We start from the raw sequence: 14,746 nt of genomic DNA on the forward strand, positions 1-14,746 counted from the left end.
TCCGTTGTTTGGCACAGTGTCAGCCTGAGAAGATGCTTGGCGGCAAATATGAATTATGGCACACACTGTTAATTTCTTACCCATGAGCAGTTCCTTTGCTTGCTAACAGAAAATCCTGATTTTGCTTGGATAAACAAAGTGTCCAGTGTCAGGTGATGACTCAAGGTTGGTTTAAGCCAGGCTGGGGCCTTTTGTTCCTTTTTGCCTGATACTTGAAAGAGTTTACAGTAGGGACTGTCCTGTGGTCCACTTCTGGATAATGAGACATAAGGAGAAGTCTTCTGTGTCCTTCTAAGAAGATTTTCTTCACTGGTTAGAGGTGAGAGACACATCAAGAAAAGCCCCCCTTGACATAGCTTCCTCCATCTTGTTCCTGGAGTCTGAACTTGGTCATGATGGCTGGAGCTATAACAGCCATCCTGTGATCATGAAGCTCCAAGGGTATAAAGCAGTAATATTCAGGAAGGTGGAGCCTTTGGACAAAAAGATAAAAGGAATCTGGGGCCTCAGCTACATCACTGAGCCTTTTCAAGTCCTTGCCTTCTTCCTCTTAAATCCTGTTATGTTACATAACTAAATGTCTTTATCGCAAAAGCCACAAGTAGTCAGGCTTTCAGTTATTCACAGCTGAAAGCATTTCTCTTATTTTCAAATAATTTCAGACTTATAGAAGAATTAATTGTAAGGCAAAGAACTTTCATGCCCTTCACCCACCTTCACCAATTGTTATTTGCCACATTTACTTTCTCCATCTATATAGTTTATTCTACTTTATTATCTTTCCCTGAACCATTTGAAATTCAGTTGCAGGCATCCTTCTCCTCTCCCTTAAACATTTCAGAACATATTCCATCAGAACAAGAAGACTCTAGTGCTCAAGTTCGGGGAATTTGAGGTTGATGCCATACAATCGTGTAGTCCTTGATAATTGTCTAATATATAGTTCACTTAAAATTTCGCCAACAGTCCCAATAATGCCCTTTAAGGCACGTTTCCCCTGATCCAGCTGTCATACCTTTTTAGTCTCCCTTAATCTGGAACAGTTCCTCTGCCTCTTTTTGTCTATCATGGGGTTGACACCGAAGAACAGTTCAGGTCAGTCCTTGAAGGTCCCTCCATCTGTGTTTGTCTGATGTTTCCTCCAGGGACCGGAATGCTACAGAAGCAATGCTATGTTCTCAGTGTATCACATCAAGAGACACTTGGCACCCATTTGTCCTATTCCTGGTGTTGTTAACTTTGTTCAGCTCATTAAGGGAGGACCTGCTGGGTTTCTCTACTGTTAAGTTACCACTTTTTCTCTTTGCAATTAATAAACCATATGAGTGGAAGTGCTATGAGACAATGAAAACATACTTTACCTTCTTAAATTTTCACTCTGTGATGATTCTTCCTTGAATAAACTATTATGATCATGTTTGCAAATGGAGTTTTCTATTATTCCCTCTGTATTTATTCATTGGCATTCTACTGTAAGAGTCTTCTTCCTTCTTCCCTCCCTCCGTCCCTCCCTCCCTCTCTTCTTTCTTTTCTTCCTTCCCTTTTCTTTCTTTCTATAGCTATAGGTTCTCATTTTATTCAATAGACTATAATCTACCATTATCATTATTAATTTGGATGCTCACATCATCCCAGATTTGGCCAGTGGAAGCCCCTTGAAGTTGATTGATGTGTCCTTTGACATGTCCCTGTCATTTTTTAAATGCTTCCTTGCTTTCTGGCACCACACAGCACTCTGGGCTCACCTTGTACTTCCCTACCCCAGCCTTAGCATCAGCCATTTCTCCAAGGAGCTCTGAGTCCTTTTAGTGAAGGGTGGTATTTATAAACCACAATCTGGATGGTTTGTGGATATTGCACAGCATTCAGTCAGAAGCCATGGGAAATGAAGCAACATTTATTGAAACTTGTATTAGTCAAGCAACTTAATGCTAGGCTAAGTTGCAGTGAGTAATAATCCCTAACCCCAGTGACAGTGCAGAAAAAGAAGGGTTTCATATGTGGAGTGTGATGCATGTCAATGGGAGTTTCCTCCACCTGGTGATTCAGGTATCCAGGCACATTCATCTCTGCAGGTCTGCCATCTTGACACGAGGTCATTGCAGAAGGAGAGAGGGTGTAGAGTCATGCCAGTTCTTAGGTGCTCCTGACAAGGAGATCTGCAGCACTCTGCTCACATTCCTGTTTTCCAGAACTCAGCCAGTACCCAGTGCAACTGCCAGAGAGTCTGGGAAGCATAGAGAGTACACGGATAGCTGGAGATCCCTCATCACTACTGTCATGATATGTTCATTTATGCAATACATATCAATGGGTTCATCCCAGTCAGGCTGACTCCAAGAGGCTAAGATGACTTTACCTTGGGTGGTTTGTAGCTGGGAAAGAAAGGCAAGTCAGCATCGATCGAACAGATCATTCACTTCAGTGGGCTGTCGAGCTGTGCTAGAGGCAGGTGCAGTGTGCTGCAGAAATACAGATGGTGACTACTACCCTGGAGTCTTGGGGAGATCCTGGTGTGCATTGGTGCGGGGTTGGAAAGGTGAGTTGGCACTCACCCCCTTCAAGAAGAAGTGGGAAGGACATTTCAGACAGGGGCAAGTGCAAAGGCACAGGGCCTGAAAGAACTAGGCTGGGAGAAGAGGATGGCATTGGAATGGGTGGGAGAGGGGTCTGCTGGGGAAAGCTGGGGAGGCAAGAGACGAGGCTGGACAAGCAGATTGTGAAGGGCCACACTGATGAGCTGGGGATTAGTACATTAATTTTTATTAATTGGATTTATGATTAATAATGTGGGTTGCAGGGAATCATAGGGGGTGTGAAGAACACTGTGGTTGTGTTTTAGGAGGATTGCCTTGGTGGTAGAGCGTTGGATGGAGGAGATAGGAGTGGGGGTGAAGACATCAACACAGAGAGACCTGCCCAAAGGCTCTGGCAACCATGCAAGCAAAAAGCGTCGAGGACCTGAATTAGGAGGTGGCACTGGGGATGGATAGAAGGGGTTGGCTGGTGGAGCCATTTTGAGATAATGAATCAATAATAGCTTCCATCTATTGTGGATTGTCAAGATGTATTATTGGCTCACAATCCTTCCTGGCCTTTCCACATTCCTGCGACTTCCCTGTGGACAGGACAGAGCAGATTTCTTGCTGTGCACATGACCAGCTTTGGCTAGAGATGCATGAGCAGAGTTAGTGCACGCCTGGTCTGACTGGAGGTTCTAACTGAATGTGGTGTTGGGTGGCAGCACTGACCCCACCCCTGCACAATGAGAAGAGCTAGCTCCAGGGAACCACCGGCCTGTGAATGAGACACACAGAAGCAAACAGAGCCTGGCCCCCAGTCCGAGGCAAGGCTTCCCAGCTCACTGCAAATTATTAGCAAGAAATAAACACTTGTTTTAAGCTGCTGAGCCCCTGGGGCTGTGTGTTATGCAGCAATGCTGTAAAAACACTTGACCAATACAGGGACTTGCCCTTTCATAAGTACAGCGTCTCATTTACCCATGATATCTCTTCATAGTAAGGATTAGGGATGCCATTTTAAAGATGAGGCAACTGAGGCTTAGAGAGTTTATGTCACTTGCTTAAGGTTCCAGAGCTGGTAAGTCAGAGAAGGATTTGAAGCCAGGACTGTCTTGTAAGCCCATCCTTCTGCCTCTGTCTACACAGTGCTGCCTTTCAAAGGTGGCAAGCTCCTGAGTTAGCCATTTTAACCTGCCAGAAACCTCCTTGCTCCTGAACTGGGGAGAGGGACTGAGCTTTGGATTTCAAGAGGAGTATCTAGGGCCACCATCAGGGGTCCTGTGCTTGAGGTGATGTGGATGGCTCATCACCTGGGCCTTTCCACCTGCCCCTTCCCATCCCCTCCCCTCTACCCTGCTCCCTGCCCTGTGCCAAGCTGAGCACATTGGCAGGGCTGGTGGCTGGGAGCTCAGCGTGTATCCTGTAGCCACAGAACAGAGCTTTTGTTGCTATAATACAGAGTTCAGTCTTGATATCAGCAGTGGGTGCAGCAAAATCTCACCGATTTTCTTATCAAGTTTTCCATTTGTGTCAGTGAAGAAAATCCAGTTAAAAATACATCTTCAGAAAAAGGAGGGTCAGTGAGTTCAAATAGAAGAATATTTGCTAACTGGATCTGGAAAACTCGCTCTGTGCTAAACTGTTTGAGGAAAATCCTCTTAGCACAATTTTGCAGGAGCCAGGCATGTGAAAGGATCATTTCCTCACTATCATCCCCTGAGATCAGGGCTCTGGCTGGATGAAACGAGGCAGGAGTTTATTAGCTCCTTAGCTGATTAGAGCCTGTGCTGATGAGGCTGAGCTCTGACAAGTCAACATCAGAGAGAGATCTTGGTTTCCAGTAGTTTTTAATTCTGCCCAACTCTTTGTGGGAAAGAGCCTGGGTAAGACAGGACACCCACTACTTGCTCAAAACCACCATCCCCACCAGACTAGCAGCTCATGGAACCCTCCCTGGGAAAGACTGAAGGCTGTGGAGACCTAGCTGCATATTATATTATATTTTGCATTATAAGGTCTTATCGATACAGAGAAAATTCTCAGTTTCAAAAAATGATGAGAAACTCAGTCTTTTTAAAAGATGTTTGCTCATATAGTTACCACTTTGGTGCTCTTTATTCCTTCGTATTGATCCAGATTTTCATCTGACATCATTTTGTTTCTGAAGAATATCCTTTAACATTTCTTGCAGTGAAGGTCTCCTGGTGATGAATTATTTCATTATTTATGTTTCTGGTGTGTCTTTATTTCATCTTCATTTTTGAAAGATATTTTTGCCAGGCATAGAATTCTCATTGGCCTTTTTTCTTCTAGACCTTTAGAGATGTACCACTGTCTTCTCACTTGCATTGTTTCTCAAAAGAAATCTGATGTTGTTCTTATCTTTGTTCTTCTATAGGTAACATGTCTTTTTATACACCTGCTATTAACAATGTTTCCTTGATTTTGAACAATTTGATTATGTTATCCCTTAGTGTAATTTTCTTCATGTTTCTTGTGCTTGGGGTTTGCTGAGTTTCTTGGATCCATGAGTTAATAGGTCTTGTTATGGCTAGAACATTTTCAGCAGTTGTTTCTTCAAGTATTTTTTTTCTCTTTCTTTTTTTTCTCCTTTGGGGACTCCAGTTACCTGCATATTATTAGGCCATTTGAAGTTGCCTGACTGCTCACTGATGCTTTATAAAAATCACTTTTTAAGATTTTTTTTTCTTTTTGTACTTTAGCTAGTGTCTGTTCTTGTATCTTCAAGTTTGCTAATCTTTTCTTCTGCAGTTTCTAATCTGCTTTAGTTCATCCAATGTAATTTTCATCTCAAATGTTTTTGTCTTTGAAAGTTTGATTTTGGCTTTTCTTGTTTATCTCCCATGTCTCTATTTAACTTTTTGATTATATGGGATACATGTATAAAAACAGTTTTAATGTCCTCCTCTGCTAATTTTAACATCTATTTAAGTTCTGGGTCAGTTTTGATTGATTATTTTCAGTTTGCATCATGATTGTCTGCTGCTTTTTATGCCTGGTAATCCTTATTTAGTTGTAAAATTTACTGACAAAAGCAAAGTGACAAAAGGAGATAGGAAATATCATGAAAACAATTTCTCTAAAAAAAAAACTTACGATGCCTAATCCCCTGAATAAAGACATTTAAGCCTTTCTTGCTTCATATTTAGACAAAAATCTTCCTGCTTATGTTCCTATTTCATCTCTGAAAAGAGTGTAAGCAACCAGTTGTCCGAGGCACCATTCTTGGACAGTAATAGTGTGCTGTCCTTAGTATATGAAGATGTAATTACTGTAGTAGCAACAAAAACCTAAGCTTTTGGATTGGATTCTGTTTTGGTTTTATTTTCTTCTACCACTAAAATAAATGACACACAATCTTTCACTCTTAACCATAAATGGTGCATAATTTTAAGACAATTATGTGGAATTCAGAGATAAATTCACGCTCATGGAACACAATTTATATTCTGTGAAGTATTAACAATGACTAAGTGAATGAACACGTAATCTGATTTAACTAACACCATCTTATTAATTGATATTACATACACAGATCAAAATTTTGTAATATATTGAACAGGACTTAACAGAAAACTACATATATGTAAGTGATTAATAATCTTTCAATACGATGATGAAGCCAACAGAAAACTATAAAAACTATATTTGAAAAAGATGGAAAGTGGTAATAGGAGTATATATGTTCTCCAACTTCTAAATTAGAGAAAATCTTACGAGTCAGCAAGTTAACACTGAATTTGATTATTTTTGATGTTACCAGCCCCAGAAATAGCATTCTGAAACAGATTACAGGCTTTCTTCTTTCTATTTGTTGATACATCAACTATCAAGACTCACCTTTCATTTTGTTGCTAAATTTTCAGAATAAAGTGTGTGTGTGTGTGTTAAAATTCTCCTGCTAAAATAATCTTTCTATGTTCTTACATATTTAGGTTTGGAATATGGTTCATGATGGCAGAATTGTCCAGGTCAATATAGTAAAATACTCTGACCAACACAGTAGGACCCAGACTGAAGCTGGGGAAGAGATAAATAAGCTCAGTTAAAAAGAAAAAGAGGGCCAGCAATGGTGGCTCACACCTGTAATCCCAGCACTTTGGGAGGCCAAGGCAGGCAGATCACCTGAGGTCGGGAGTTCAAGACCAGCCTGACCAACATGGAGAAACCCTGTCTCTACTAAAAAATACAAAATTAGCTGGGTGTGGTGGTGCATGCCTGTAATCCCAGCTACTCGGGAGGCTGAGGCAGGAGAATCGCATGAACCCGGGAAGTGGAGGTTGCGGTGAGCCAAGATCATGCCACTGCACTCCAGCCTGGGCAACAAGAGCAAGACTGTCTCAAAAAAAAAAAAAAAAGAAAGAAAGAAAAAGAAAAAGAAGTTGGGCATAATGTCTCAAGCCTGTAATCTTATCACTTTGGGAGGTCAAGGCAGGAAGATGGCCTGAGCCCAGGAGTTCAAGACTAGCCTGGGCAACACACTGAGAATCCATGTCTACAAAAAACTAAATAACTTAGCGGAGCAGGGTGGTGCACACCTGCAGTCCCAGCTACTTGGTTGGGAGGCTGAAGTGGGCGGATCACTTGAGCCAGAGACGTTGAGGCTACAGTGATTCATGTTTGTACAACTGCACTTCAACCGGGGCTACAGAGCAAAATCTTGCCTTAAAAAAGAAAGAAAAGAAAAAGAAAAAAGAGAAGAAGAAAAGAAGAAAGAAAAGAAACTTGCTGCGTAGACATGACCATATTCATTTGAAAGCAAGTTAGTAAATATGTATCCTGAAAAGACAGTTTAGAAAAGAAACTTACAGGCCATGACCAGAGTGATTATAAAACATTCTCTTAACAGTTAGCAGGATGAATAAAAAGTGTATTCTTTAAAGTGATTTCATTACTAGTAAATAGTTCTATAAGGAAAAGTAGGGGGAAAAAGGCAAAGAAATATGAAACTAAGTCAATGAAAAGCAAATAGGCTATGATCACACATCTAAAGGCCATGAACATGGCAAAGAGTATTCTAAAGAATCTAAAAAGTGTACTTTGAATTTTAAAGTATTTTAAGAGATTAATTTTATAAAAGGAAAAACAGTGTTATCACGCAGAAGGACCATATTTAGTATAATCAAAAGTTTAAGAAATTGGCCAGGCGTGGTGGCTCACACTAGTAATATGAGCATTTTGGGAGGCCGAGGCGGGTGGATCGGATCACCTGAGGTCAGGAGTTCAAGATCAGCCTCGCCGACATGGCAAAACACCGCCTCTGCTAAAAGCACAAAAATTAGCCTGGTGTGGTGACGCACACGGGTAATCACAGCTACTTGGGAGGCTGAGGCACGAGAATTGCTTGAATCTGGGAGGCAGAGGTTGCAGTGAGCCAAGATCACATCACTGCACTCCCACCTGGGCAATAGAGCAAGATTCTGTCTCAATTAAAAAAAAAAGAGTTTAAGAAATTAAGGAAAGCTGAGTGTAATGAAACCTTTTCAAGGGTAGTAGTGGTATAGCTCAAACCTGGTTTGAATTCCAGCTTTGTCACTTACTGGGTAAGTAAGTAGCAGCCTTAAGCCCAACTGGTGTTTGCTATTTGCATGTATTTTCATAAATAAAAGTGGTCTGTAATGTTTTTACAGTGTTGTCAAACTTCAAGATTATTAAAACTATTAATATCCTGTTTAATGTTTAAGAATAAATAACTATTTGATATATTTTAACTACTGTCCTATCACTGACTTTTAAGACTCTTACTGACAATTTTGTGATTTTTTCATGTAATCATCCTTTATATCTTACTTAGCAAGTTCTCTATTAGACATATGTCTGCCGAATGAAACTTAATTACAGACATATTTGAACATTTATTAAATTTAAATTATATTTGTACTTGTAAGAAATATTTAAACAATGCTGTATTTTTCTAAAATAAAAGAAAACCAATAGCACAAACCTTCATTTTCTAAGTGTGTCAAGTTGTTTTTTTTTTTTATTTGCTTGTGTGTTTGTTTTTTGAGACTGAGTCTCCCTTTGTCGCCAGGCTGGAGTGCAGGGTGCGAGCTCGGCTCACTGCAACCTCCAACTTGCTGGTTCAAGTGATTCTCCTGCCTCAGCCTCCCAAGTAGCTGGAATTACAGGCATGTGCCCCTACGCTCGGCTAAATTTTTTTTTTTTTTGTATTTTTAGTATAGACCGAGTTTCACCACGTTGGCCAGGATGGTCTCCTCCTGACCTCGTGATCCACCTGCCTCGGCCTCCCAAAGTGCTGGGATTACAGGTGTAAGCCACTGTGCCTGGCCTATTTTAACTGTTTTATGTCTTCTGGTTTCATGTGACAATGAAATGAGTTAATATTTCCTGCCTGCACCAACCACATTTAGCCTCTACCTTAATTGTTGATGAGGTCTTGGAGCCTCCCTTCTGCTCCCAGAGGCTTTTCTTGCTCATGTCTCCAGCCACAATATCCTGGGGGCAGCAGAAGGGTATGTCACAAGGGCAGACCCCTGGATCTTGGGGAGTAGAAGCCCTGGGCCCTTCTCTCCTGCCTTGCCTTACCTGGCCAGGGGGCCTGGGATCTGCCTACCAAAACTTTTTCTGTGCGATCCCAGTGGAAGAGGCAGGGAAAGGAATAAAGATGCCATCCACCTCCACTCGGACAACACAGCCTTCTACACCAGCAAGGGTGAACCCAACCCTACTGCAATACCTCAGGGTTCTGTCTGCCCACATTCATCCTGGACAGTCCCACGCTTGTCTTAACAAGGAAACCTGGCTGCTACTAAACTCCCCGGTGCTGGCTCTGCAGCCCAGCCTTGTCCCTGGAGGGGACCTTACCTTGCAGGACGGAGTTTTGGCCGCAGACTGAGCCTGTACCTCACCCATCTCCCACCAACTCTTGGTAGTGGCCGTGGCCATGCTGGGCAGCTCTATGGAGGCCTGGCGGGCTAGCTTGGGGGTCCCGCCAGCAGTCTGCAGAGGAGGAAAAGCATCAGGATTACCTTAGTGGACAGCCACCGTGGTCACATCAGAGGGTCACACTGGACAACCCTCTGCTTTGTGTTTGTGTTTTCCCTGGGAGCGATTTCCCAATGCAGCCCTAGAGTGGGGATCACTGGAAAGATGTGCCTTCCTCCATTCGATGCAATTGTGAGACACCTCCCTTTCCTGAAGAGCATCAGGGAGATGATGGCGCACAAGACAGATGTGGGTCTGCCTCCATGCTGCTCATGGGGTAGGGCTGGGGGACCATGGGATGGATGGAGGGGCACTGAATGGATGGAGGGACAGTGGTTAAATTGCAGAGTATTGGTTGGATGGAGGAGCATTGATTAGATGGAGGACTATTGGTTGTATAGAAAGGTGTTGATGAAGGAATATTGATTGGATGGAGGAGTACTGATTATATGAGGGAGTATTTGTTAGATGGAGGGGCATTGATTGAATGCAGTAGTAGCCGCGTGGCTGGGGGCTGCTGGGCCTCGTTCCACCTGGGGAGGCAGAACTTGGGGTGCAGGGGGCCTCATGCTCACTCACACCCCCACTCATGACCCAGCCCCTCCAAATGGAGGGCGGCGCAGAGCTGGGGCAGAGTATTGAGTAGGTGGAGGGGTTCCATGGAGGAGAAGTCTGGCCATGTTGCTCCCCATGTTCCCATGTCCCAGCCCCTCCATGTGAGCAAGGCCTCAGCTGGGGTGTGTGTCCTTGGGACTGGGGCATGAGATGGAGCCCAAGCTCCTCCTTGGACCTGGGCTTCCAATGGGTCCAGGGCCCTCACTCCAGCTCCACAGACCCCCTCCACCAAGCCATAGGGGAGGCGTGGCTTGGAAGCACACACTGGCACAGAGACCCCAGAAGCCCGTGTGCACACGTTTCCTTAGTTAGGTCCACCCCTAAGGGCAACGAGTCCGGGCCCCAACAGCCCCATAAAGGCCCTCACTCTGCTCACAGCTCATGCCCAACACATGGAGTGCGGCCGGGTGCGGGACTCCCTAGGCCTGGGGCACATGCAGGTGCACACCCAACTCACACATATTCTCCACGAGCCCACGCTCCGGCCACACAGGCACACATACCCGCACCCCATGCACATACAAGTATGCACGTGCTCACACACGGGAACCCTTGACATCCACGTGCGTGTGCAGACAGGCTTGGGAACAAGGGGACCACGTCCCCCTCCAGGGATCCCTTCAGGGTGCTGCAGCCTCACTTTAGTGAGGCAAACATTGACTGTTTGCCTTGCCATGGCCCCGACAATGGCGGTGCCGGCCCTGGCACGAGGCCCAGGTGTGTACTCTGGGAACATCATCCCTGCAGAGCTGGGCCCCTGGAGGATCACTCTGACTGAGCTCTCCCTGGCTAGGGGCCTGGGGGACAGAGTGGGGGTGCAGAGTAAGCATCTCCTGGTGTCTCCCCTAAAACTCAGTGCTGGGGAGAAGCCCCACCGGCCCCTGGCCTCTGACCCAGCAGAGCTGAGGACGTGGAGGCCTCTGGGCCCCTTCTCCATCTCCTCCCTTTCCCCTACCTCAGGATATGAGTCATGTGGGCCCCCTCCCCATGACCTCACCGCATCACTATTCCACAGCTGGGCTCCGTTCTGGGAACTAAAAGGGGGGCAGCTCTCCTGGGGTGGGGTGTGGGCCTCTGGCCTGGGAAAGGCACCCCCCGGCCAGCGGCCCAGGCCACTTGGCATGCACCACGGAGCTGTCAGGACTCTGGGATGGCCGACCCTGCCCGTGGCCCCGGCTCAGCCCCGTGCAGCTGCGAGGGATTTGGTGTTCCTGCACAAATGCAATCAGGCCATTTCCTATGTCTGTTCTGGCTCCAAAGTCCAAGGTTCAGCCCAAGGGGCCAGGCGGTGGGGGGGGCTCCATCCACCTCCCACCCCAGGACACCCCCGCACCCTCACAGTCCCAGGCTCCACTTTGGGGCCTGGCCCCCAGCCAGGGACACCAGTATGCGCAGAACCCTGAAGGATGCCTCGTTCTGAGTGGAGCTCCCCAAGCTCAGGTCTGTTCCTGTCGGCCTCGTCCACTGCCAACCACCCCCGACTCGGGACACTGGCGCTTCTTCTCCTTCCTCCACAGACCTCCCCACCTCTACCTCCCAGTCCCCACTGAGGGCCTGACAATGCCCATCTTCGGCCCAGCACTCCCAGCTACCCACTGCCGTCCTTCCCCTGCCTGGAAGTGCAGACACTTCCAGAATGGGTGTCCGGCTCAGTCCCCGTCCCGACTCTGCTCCCTACAGGCAGCTCCTGTGGCTGGCCCACCCAGCTGTCCTGAGCCCAGAGGTCGGCTGGAGAGGGTCAGTCCTCTCTGGGGTCCTGGGGAGTCAGGAGGCTCTGGTGAAGAGCAAGGGCTGCAGGGAGGATGTCGAGGAGAGGAGGAGCTTCTCCTCCAGGCCTGACCACAGGTCTCCTGGAAACCACAGGGAGCTGGCAGGAGGACTGGGGAGTTGGGCTGGGCCTTCCAACAGGGTGGTTCGGGACTCTCTGCACAGCACTGAGGTCTCTGGTCCCCTCATTAGCCCAGCCTCCCATGGGATCATAGACTTGACCCCTCAAGTCACTGCAGAGCCCAAGAGTGGAGAGACACAGCACTGTGTGCCAGGAAAAGGTGCCCACAGGGGCCCTTCATGGCTGAGGCTTCCAGAGGGTAGTGGGACAGCAACCCTGCTCCCCACCAGCTGCCCACCACAGCGTTCATGATACAGCTTCGGAGTGTGGGTCGGGGTCTATCTGGGAAACCAGGGCAAAGGCAGTAGCAGCTGGCAGCACCCACACCCACAGCTGGGGCACTGCTCACATGAGCCCCCATCAGCAGGCCCCTTGGTTGTGCCACAGGCAGGGGTCCTGCCCCAGGGAGGGGGTAGTCCGGGGGGGGCTCGAGGGTGTGGCACAGGCCAGCTGTCACTCCTCCCTGGAGAGGCAGCTGGGGACGCAGCTGGGAGGGGAGCCAGGAGCAGAGACAGCCCGGGGCCAGCAGGTGGGTGACAGGTGGGGCAGCGGGAGGGGCACGCGCCGTCCGCCTGGGGCTGGGGTGTAGAGACGGGAACCTGCCCCCCAATGCCTGGTGCTGGCCCAGCCTCCCCCCGGGGCCTCTAGCACCTTCCCAGTTGTGTCTGCACCCTCCTGGGCATGGCGGGGGAGGGTGGGGGTCAACCCCTTTCCTTGTAGTCCCGCGCCAGTGGGCAAGGGAGACGCCCCAGTGAGCAGGAGCCTAGCCTCTCTGCCTGGGGAGGCCAGGTGATGAGCCACCTGGAGTGGTAGGAGGCCTTGAACTTGGGTCTGAAAGATGAGCAGGGGTTTGCTGGGCCGGGTACAGGCAAGAGCTAATGCAGGAAGGCAGAGAGCAGGAGCGCTTAGAGGGAGTGGCTCTGTGCAGCCGGAGTCAGATGGGTGACCCTCACTCAGGAGGAAGCAGTGGGACCCTCTCTCCTCACGCTGGGTCCCCCGCCTCCCGCTAGGATCCCCACACCCAGGTCCTTCTGGGCCTCTGCCGCACAGATCAGATCTGGAAGGCTCCCTGGAGGACGCGGCACCTGGACTTGGACATAGGCCTGCAGAGCTGGCTTCCCTCACAACCCTGGGAAGACAGAACTCCTCAGCGGGTTGATGTGGAGGAGGGCGGAGCCTCCCTCCAAGGCACCAGTCCAGTGCTGGGGGCGACACAGAAAGCCAGAAGCTGGCGGGGGCGGGAGGCTCTGCCCCCCCAAGGGCTTAACATGCCGAAGCCCCATGGCCGAGCTGGGACCCAGGGTCAGCCCAGGCAGGCCGCGAGAAAGGAGACTGTGGGCCCCACCCCATCACACAGGGAGGAGGTGCTGTGCCCGCTGGGGGGGCAGCTGCCCCTCCCTGGGTCCTTTGGGTGGGAAGAGGCTTGGTGAGGTAGAAAGCCCAGCCCCAGCCAGCAGCGTTGCCTTCTCACAGTGGCAGCCCTTTGTAACCCGGTGGGGTCCCTGCAGGGCCTCTCCCTGTTTTCTCACTATGGGGCAGCATTTGGGGGCCTCTTGAGGGACCCCCTAGATGCTTCTACTCAGAGCCCCCAAAGCCAAGGAGCCTCCACTCCTCCGTCTGCAGCCTCCCCTGCCGGTTCTTGCTACCCAGGGTTCAGTGGCCTGGGGGCTGACGGAGGGGTTCGCCTCTGCCAAGACCCCTCCCGACGCCTCCCTGGCTCATCCAGCCCACCTTCCTCCCACGCTGGCTCACGCAAAGTGCTCTGGTCACCAGGAGCCCTTCCTGACCAGCCCCGGCCCCTTCTTGGCCTTCGCCCCACCTGGCCTCCCCTGGATCCCTGACCTGGGTGCCGGGCCTGCTGGGTCCAGAGCCCACCCCGCCCTGAACAACCCCGAGCCTCAGCCACCCTCAGTTCTTACCCTTTCACAGCTGGGGAGTGGAGCCTGGGCCTGAGGTCTCCTGTGCGCCTCTCAGCGCCTGCGCCCGCGCTGTGCCTTTGCGAGGGCGGAGCTGCGTTGTGCTCAGCACTGACTCAGAGCATCGCGAGGGCGGAGCTGAGTTCTCCTCTGCACAGACTTCGGAGATACAGCGAAGGCAGAGCAGTGTTCTCCTTGGCACAGACCCGGGCGGGCTGGGGGCACCGCAAGGGCGGAGCTGCGTTCTGCTCAGCACAGACCCGGGGGACACCACGAAGGCAGAGCAGCGTTGTCCTCAGCACGGACCTTGGGGGCACTGCCTCGCTTTGGGACAACTCGGGGCCGCATCGACGGTGAATAAAATCCTTCCTGTTTCCAGCCCTGAATAATCAGGGTCAGAGACCAGTTAGAAGGGTTCAGTGTGGAAAACGGGAAACCAAAAGCCCCTCTGAATCCTGCCCACCGAGGATCTCCCCAGCCAAGGTGAGGCGGCCGCAGTGCGAGATCCACACCGCAGCCTCGGAAGACAAATGCAGCATTCCTAATGCAGACATGACACCCAAAATATGACACCCCCCTTGCTCCTGTAACAAGCACCTGTAGTGCTAATGCCCTGCCTCAACACAAAAACATTAATATAAGATCCACAATCCCCTCGCTGCCGTGCAGTCCTAAGACGGCGATCATAATAATCAACATTGACATAGTCAATACAAACGTAGTAACGAAACTAGGGTTAAGGTTGGTGTTAGGGGTTAAGTTTAGGGTTAGGGGTTGGAGATAGGGGTTGGGGTCAGAGTTAGGGGTTAGGAGTCAACGTTTAGAGTTAGGGGTTAAGA

At 49.0% G+C, this 14,746-nt stretch overlaps 1 long non-coding RNA gene across 1 annotated transcript; it reads right to left on the reverse strand.

Annotated features, from left to right (window-relative positions):
* Positions 1-1,883: 1,883 nt before the first annotated feature.
* On the reverse strand, positions 1,884-13,985 carry LOC134756702 (uncharacterized). The gene is made up of 4 exons (XR_010129788.1): positions 13,911-13,985; positions 9,369-9,503; positions 8,922-8,999; positions 1,884-2,227 (listed from the first exon to the last, which is right to left on the reverse strand). It is a non-coding gene; the product is annotated as an uncharacterized lncRNA (long non-coding RNA).
* Between the last annotated feature and the right edge of the window lie 761 nt (positions 13,986-14,746).

The sequence above is a fragment of the Gorilla gorilla genome, chromosome 12 (genome assembly GCF_029281585.2).
Source record: "Gorilla gorilla gorilla isolate KB3781 chromosome 12, NHGRI_mGorGor1-v2.1_pri, whole genome shotgun sequence".
Taxonomy (NCBI): Eukaryota; Metazoa; Chordata; class Mammalia; order Primates; family Hominidae; genus Gorilla; species Gorilla gorilla.